General features: G+C 36.4%; 1 long non-coding RNA gene across 1 annotated transcript; it reads right to left on the bottom strand.

Annotated features, from left to right (window-relative positions):
• Positions 1-361: 361 nt before the first annotated feature.
• LOC113041458 (uncharacterized) lies at positions 362-2,853 on the bottom strand. The gene is made up of 4 exons (XR_003275394.1): positions 2,516-2,853; positions 1,973-2,093; positions 1,660-1,789; positions 362-1,332 (listed from the first exon to the last, which is right to left on the bottom strand). It is a non-coding gene; the product is annotated as an uncharacterized LOC113041458 (long non-coding RNA).
• Between the last annotated feature and the right edge of the window lie 4,326 nt (positions 2,854-7,179).

The raw sequence follows: 7,179 nt of genomic DNA, 5'->3' as shown, positions 1-7,179 counted from the left end.
ACAGAGGGACATAACATTGTATTTCCTACTGGTGGTCGGTCAGATTTATGCGTCACAGTTTGTGGTCTGTGAATGGGCCTCATTTTTGAAACACAAATAGAATTTGTGTGTAAATCAGTTGCATACCAATGCTTACATTAATTATTGAAGGAATGTACATGAGTGCATTGAATTGACTACAGCAATTTATGCAAGAAGGGTTTATGAACAATTGACATATACAAAAATAGTTTCATAAACAAGTGTGTGAACAATATTTGTAGAGCCTAAAATCTGAACACTTTAGATATAATTACCAATGAAACAATGTATTTGCATTATATAACAGAATATAAAACCATTCTATTTGATCTATGCAATGAAAAACATGAATTGTATTTGGCTTTGATGTCCAAAAGTGTCCTGATACTTGTATGGGCCCCTGCATATGCAGTTCTGCTGTTGACAGTGGAGCTCAGATTGAAACTGTGACAGAGTTAAAAGGTTCTGTGTCTTATTTGTATATGTATTTTAATGAGGGAGTACATTTTGAATGAATGATGAAACAAACACCAAACTATTATGCACAAAACGAATTATGCCAAAAGTTAGCAAACACACTGAAACTTAGAAGTGAATACAACAGACTGAATTTATTATATCTTGCATGAGATGGCAAATATGAGCCAAGAGATATTCAGCATCTAATTACCATGCTCATCCGATTATAAGCATAAATACACAATGAAAAACACAATTTATTGTGTTCCTGAAATGTTCTCCGCTTTTTCATAATCAGTTTACACCTGCACAAGCCATTGATCACTTTGAGAGCTGCAAATACCACATATCAATTCATTGACAGTCATGCATATTTGAATATTTAATATTTATATAATTAAGACCTGTTGTTATAGCTGTGTCCATTATTTCTTTGCATTGTTAACAATGAACGGCTGTCACTTTTAAATTGCTGCTTTAAAATACCACATCGAGGGACATTCACAATGTTCAGCATATTGTTTATTACTGGTGTCCCAGCAAAATACAGCAACAAGATGCCAAAAGAGTGAGAAGCTCAAGGAAAGGCTGCTAAAGGAATCTATATCATAGTGGTTTGATATTAGGAGAGATCTAAACACGGCCATTTAGGAGACAACAGGACCCCTGTTCTTAATGACGCGTCTGCGCACCGGGTTAGCAGAGTCTGTGCTCACACTGGTCCTCTTGGCCTTCAGTTCATCTACAAAGGTTTCCAATGGTCCAAACTTTTCAGTTAGCTCACCAAGATGAGTTTTCAGGGCATTGAACTCTTTCTACAAGTCATCCAGCGCCTCAGAGAGAGGTTGGATCCTGGGAAGAGTTAAAGAGAGAAAGAAATATGAGAGAAGCACGGTATAGCGCCGCAGTCACTGTTTGGCAAATAGCTTTGAGGAATAAGAAGATGACTAGATTCCAAACCATAAGGAGCCAGGTAGTTTCCCATTAAGCACATCTCATATTTTGCAAAGTTTCCAGCATAATGAAATGTTTTGCTCTGAAAGAACACAGTCCACATTTTGACACAGCTGCAGATACCAAAATAACAACGTTTTTTTTCTGCTGTTTTCTGTCTGCGGAGAGGAAGCATGCCTGAATCTGAGAGTTTGATGTAACCCATTGAAGCTCATGAAAGTGTACCTGGAGTAGTCAGGCAGCAAGGACTGATGGTCGTTCTGCAGGAGTCCTTTTACTTTCTTCAGGATATCAAACCTCCAGACATCAAGCACTTGTGTCAGATTTGCAACTCCTCGCATGCTTACTCTCTCAGCTGAGGACCAGAAAAGCAATATCACTGACATTTTCATCACTACAACAGTAATATTATCTAGCAGTATATTTCAGGTTCATCTGAACAAAAAAAATCTGAAACCTTAATAACATATCAGCAAGAACAGTAATGCATAAATGAACTAGTGTGCTTTATTAAATAAAAATACATGGATCCACTAACAGCCATCACGGTAGTTCCACTCCTCTTTTGCAAGACGTCTCTTCTGACCACAGACTACGACCACAGTCATGGTCAGGAACAACAGGCTCACCCTGAAACTCATTCTGGTTCTTTATGTTTCCTGCACAAGTACATGCAGTACAAGTGTAATTGCTGAAACTTTGCCCTTGAAAATGTTGAAATGACTGCCGTGGTCTTTTCCTCTCCTCTAAGCAGATGATGTATGTTTACTGAGAGATAACTCAAGCCCTGTGCTACTAAACACATTATTAATCTTAATCCTAAAAATAATATTGGTGCATAAAGACCATATTTGGTTTCAGGGCACAATCTGTGCCGACTTGCTTGATAGCTGTGCATGACATTTTCTTCATGGTCTGTAAGAAAGCTACATTTTTAAAACAATGTGCATGTGAAAATAGAATGAAAACAAGAAATGTATATATATTGTATATAAATCTTTACACTCATACATAATCCGCTTAAACAACCTACACTTATGGAATTATAAAAGTGTCTATTGAAATATCCATGTTTACATACCATTCTGATAGTTTGGGAAGATGTGTGCTCTTTAAAGTGCTCCTGGAGTTCTGTGTTTGCTCCACCAGTCTGTCACAAGCCTGAAGAACACTCCTCCTGTTTTGAAACATCCACTCATCACACACATCTTTTCCAAACCCTTGGTTTGTATGAGCAAGCCACAATGGTTTGAATTTCAAAACTCTTCCTTGAGGTCCAAATAGTTCTTTAAGAATTTGTTTGTTCATTTGTGACTGTGTAATGCTTGTGTAATGCATAAAAAGATGATTTTATGATTTTAGTTTAAGAACCGGTAAAGCTAGTGTTCACGGTGTATTTGTGTGTGTTCCCTTCTCACTACTGTGTGTGTGCACTTGGGTTAAATGCAGAGCACGAATTCCGAATGTCAAATGTCACGACTTTCAGTGGTAGAGCATTGCGTTAGCAGCGAAAAAGGTTGTGGGTTCGATTCCCATGGAACACATTTTAGGTAAAACATGTTAGCCTGAATGCATTGTAAGTCGCTTTGGATAAAAGCATCTGCTAAATGCATACATTTAAAGTGTTCCAACATTTCCACGTGAAATAAATCATGTTTGAGAACTTTGTTTGTGTATTCAATATTTACTTATTTTGTGTGTGTGTGTGTGTGTGTGTGTGTGTGTGCGCGCGCGCGTGTGTAATATATATTTATAAGTTAAATAATTTTTAGAGAACAAATGGCCTCTGCAGAGACCAGAGACCAGAGACCCACTGACTGGAGTAAAGATATAATAATTATGTCACATCCGTTTCTGGAACGGTTGCTAAGAGACAGGATGTCTGCATCGTGTTTCTGAAAACACAGGGGTTTACGTCTTCAGCTTGATTAAATCTGACGTTTTTGTGTATGAGATAAAGCTACATGTAGCATTTGTGTTCAATAATGCCGCTTACAATGATTAAAGACGGCGAATACACAGCCACCGTGTACAAAATGGTGAGTTTTTAGCTGTACAAGCTAACAGGCTAGCTTAGGTACCACTGGTCTGTGCTGTCTGCTTGCATTCGCACTTTTAGCAAACGATTTTCTTTTTTATCAAAATGATTGGCTTTTCACTATCCCTTATTTCTTTCTTTATAAGATCAAAGAAGGACAATATGGAGATGCAATTCATATTCTAAGCAAAGAACATCAGAAACACAATAAAGTAAGTTACAGGAGTCATACTGAACTCATTTTTACATCGAATCAATCAATAAAATTGTGTTTTCTGCTGTTAAGGAAAAGAACTCAACCACAAATGACTCAAATAAATCTCAGTTTAGCCATTTATATTATAAATACGTTTAATTATTTAGAGGATAACTCTCTTTGCCTAGATAATAAATTATGTGTTCAAATTTCATTTTATGTGACATGTCCAGTCCAGGGCTGAACTTTAAAAACAATGATGGCATTTTTAATGGACATATATATGTGTGTGTAACGTGTATATATATATAATTTCTATTTTATGTGACAGTCTCTCTCTATATGTCTAGTCCAGGGCTGGATCACATGCAGCTGACACAGCTTCACCCAGAGGTCGAGGACTACAAACTTTACCATGCCCAGTCTCTGTATGCAGCGTGTGCCTTTCCAGAGGCCATGAAAGCTCGAAAGCTCATCTAGTCCTACTAAGGTTTTACACATTACATTTTGCATATCTGCAAAAAAAATAAAATAAAAATAAAAATAAAAAAAGGTAAATTAAAAAAATATACCAGTCTTAAAACTGTTTTGCATTTCCCCCCATTATAATATACATATGTAAGTAATACGTACGTATGTGTAAATAAAAATTTATATTTATTAAAAATAACATTTATTATTCCTCCCATTTCTAAACAGAAGATAAAACTTCAAACTGTCATCAAATATGGAGAGGAGGATTCTTCAGGTGCAAAGGTAAAATAATATTTCTTTCTGACAAAATGTATCCACCATTATGTCATTCTAAACCACAGTTTGAGTTTACTTCTATGGAACACATTTGGAAAATTATTTATGTTCTTTGTGCAAATCATGAAAAGAAGTTCTATAGCATCCAGGTATTTATAACAGAAAATCCTTTAGGTGTTGCAAGATTTGCTGTGCTATAGAGTGAATTTCAGTGAGTGACTCTTATGCCCATAGAGCTCAGCATTGGAATGACAACAGAAGGCATTGATGTAAGAAGTTTTGGCAACACCCTTGTCCTGCACGAAACTGCTTTGAATCTGAAATTGGTTATTGAATACCATCTGAAAAAACGTAACTATAGATCAGCCACCCGACCTGATGTTCCACTTAGGTGCCTTCCTATCGTGTGCTTTATACTCTATACATAGCATATAATAAACTGCAAATCCATTAGCAGAATCTGTAACCTTCCAAGATTCCTAGTGGCATTGCATTAAGCATGAAGTCTGCAGCACAGACTGTGTTTTGCTCTGGGACTTTCTGTATAATTTAGCCTGGGGTTATACACTGCTCTGTTTTGTCTGTATACTGTAGCGGCTACTGTTGAACTTCAAATTCACATGGATTTTGTATCCAAATACAATCTTTATATTGTTTAGAAGGATTGCATTCAAATGTATCTCACTCATCAATTCACGTTAACCATAAATGTTCTGCTATCTACAGAGTTTTTAAAACAAGAATGGATTCAAAATGCTTGTTCTGGTCTATTGTGTTTCCCTGCTTAAAAGTAAAGGATGCTAATAAGGATTAGATATGAAGAAAAAAGAAGAAAATAAAGTTTTAAAATGCCCCCGCAAAAACATGCGGAGAGACATGACTGAGGGAGACATGAATGAGGAATTGGGGAGAGAAGTGTGAGATTGTAAGTTTAGTTCATTTAAATAATCTGTGGGATATTGCTAATTCAATTGAGTCTATTGATTTCTTCGCATTGTGCAAGCAGGATAAAAAGAGAGGAAGCTGCAAAAGCTCTCGTACCACTGATAAAAATAGAGCATTATGGAAAATGTATAACCTAATCCATCAAAGTGACAGATAAATATTTGTAACACAACCTCAGTATATGTATATATACAATGAAATGAAATCAGAAACCATCTCTAACCACCTTCAAACGTATTATTAGTGATCAAGTCACAATCTTAACATCTTTACACTTGACATTTTAATGTATTCATGTGCTGTCCGAATGTAATTTGATCACTAAAAAAAGCACCTGTTAATGTCTTTATGTCTCATTACTATTTTATTCCAGTATATTTCCAGGTGATTCTGCTCAAATCTTTCCTGAGTTGTGTTTTCTCAATTCTATAGCAATGCAGCAAACAAAGGAAGCTGAATAAAATCAGATTCCTGTCAAGAGAATATTTTCCTCATTAGTTATGATGTTTGATCTGAGTGAGCTCAGTCTTGCAGGATAGCTTCTTATGAATCAGTGTCATAGGCATGCCTTTTCACATGCACACTTCGGGAACTTTTATCCTATTATTGACAGACCATGTGCCATCCATTTCATGAGAAAGAAAATGAGCTAGTCCTAGTCAGTTATACTGGCTTTTAGAAGTACAATACAAGTTTAATTGTCTCAAATCCTTACCAGATTGCCTGTAATTATGCACTGGGAATTAGCAGTTTTTGAGATTCCGATGCAGATTTAATCCTTTTCTACTGGGGTTTGCGTTGTGAGAACTGGTAAGCCCACACCTGCTGGCTGGAATGATGGTGGGCTGCAGGGACATGTCTCTGTGCTAGTTTGTGCTGGCACCTCGAAGTTAATGAGTCCAAACAGTGATCCATCTTACATAAGCACTCATTAAATACAGTTTCTTCCCGCAGGGCAGGTATTTTAAAACACTGAATCTGTAGCTAGGGCCAGCGCAAAGGAATGTACCAGATTTAAATAAGAATTCAGGGTACTGTGCAAAGTTATATTTACAGGGTTATATAATTTCCTTAAATTAGGGCCTATATAGACAGTGTATATATGTGTATAGATTTGCATATAAATTTGATTGAACTAACAATTATACAGTGCCATTTTAATGGTAGTTTACAGTCAGACAACCCTCAATGCTGAAGACTTAAGTTTATTCATAGATGGAATTCCTCATATCTGTTCTGAAGAAATGGACAAGTAAACGTAGCCATCTGCTGCTCTCTAGTGGAACAGAATGTAGAGCAGAAATTATTTACCATGTAGACATTTGATAGTTTTTAGTTGATCAGTCAATCATTTGTTAATTAGCATATTTTGCTGTATGTGTAAGAAATGCTTTACATTTGGAAGTTGGCCCCCATAATGATCGTTTAAAGTCTATCAACCATAGAGTCAATGATTATGCCCAATGTAAGTTTCTCTCCCTTTTTTTTACATTTAGGAGCTGGATTCAGTCATTCTTCACAACCAGGCCCTAATGAACATGGACACAAAGCCCACCGAGGATTTTGAGAAACCTGCTTTTCTCCTTTAGCAAAACCCCTTTGCTCCTGTCACTTTTAGAAACTTACTAGTGCTTCACTGTAAATATGAGGTTCGTGTGCCACATTGATAGCAGTTCTTAGTGTTCAGGGAACTGTTTGGTAGTTCCATATAAATTATGCACTTTAGCTTTTATAGAAAACTTTACATTTTTCTTTAAGAGGTGTATGAGGGTTCTTTGCTTTTTTTGTCTATAGTACTTTGACCTCACTGCAGATG

Source organism: Carassius auratus, chromosome 3 (assembly GCF_003368295.1).
Source record: "Carassius auratus strain Wakin chromosome 3, ASM336829v1, whole genome shotgun sequence".
Lineage (NCBI taxonomy): Eukaryota > Metazoa > Chordata > Actinopteri > Cypriniformes > Cyprinidae > Carassius > Carassius auratus.
This window is presented reverse-complemented; position numbering and strand designations above follow the sequence as displayed.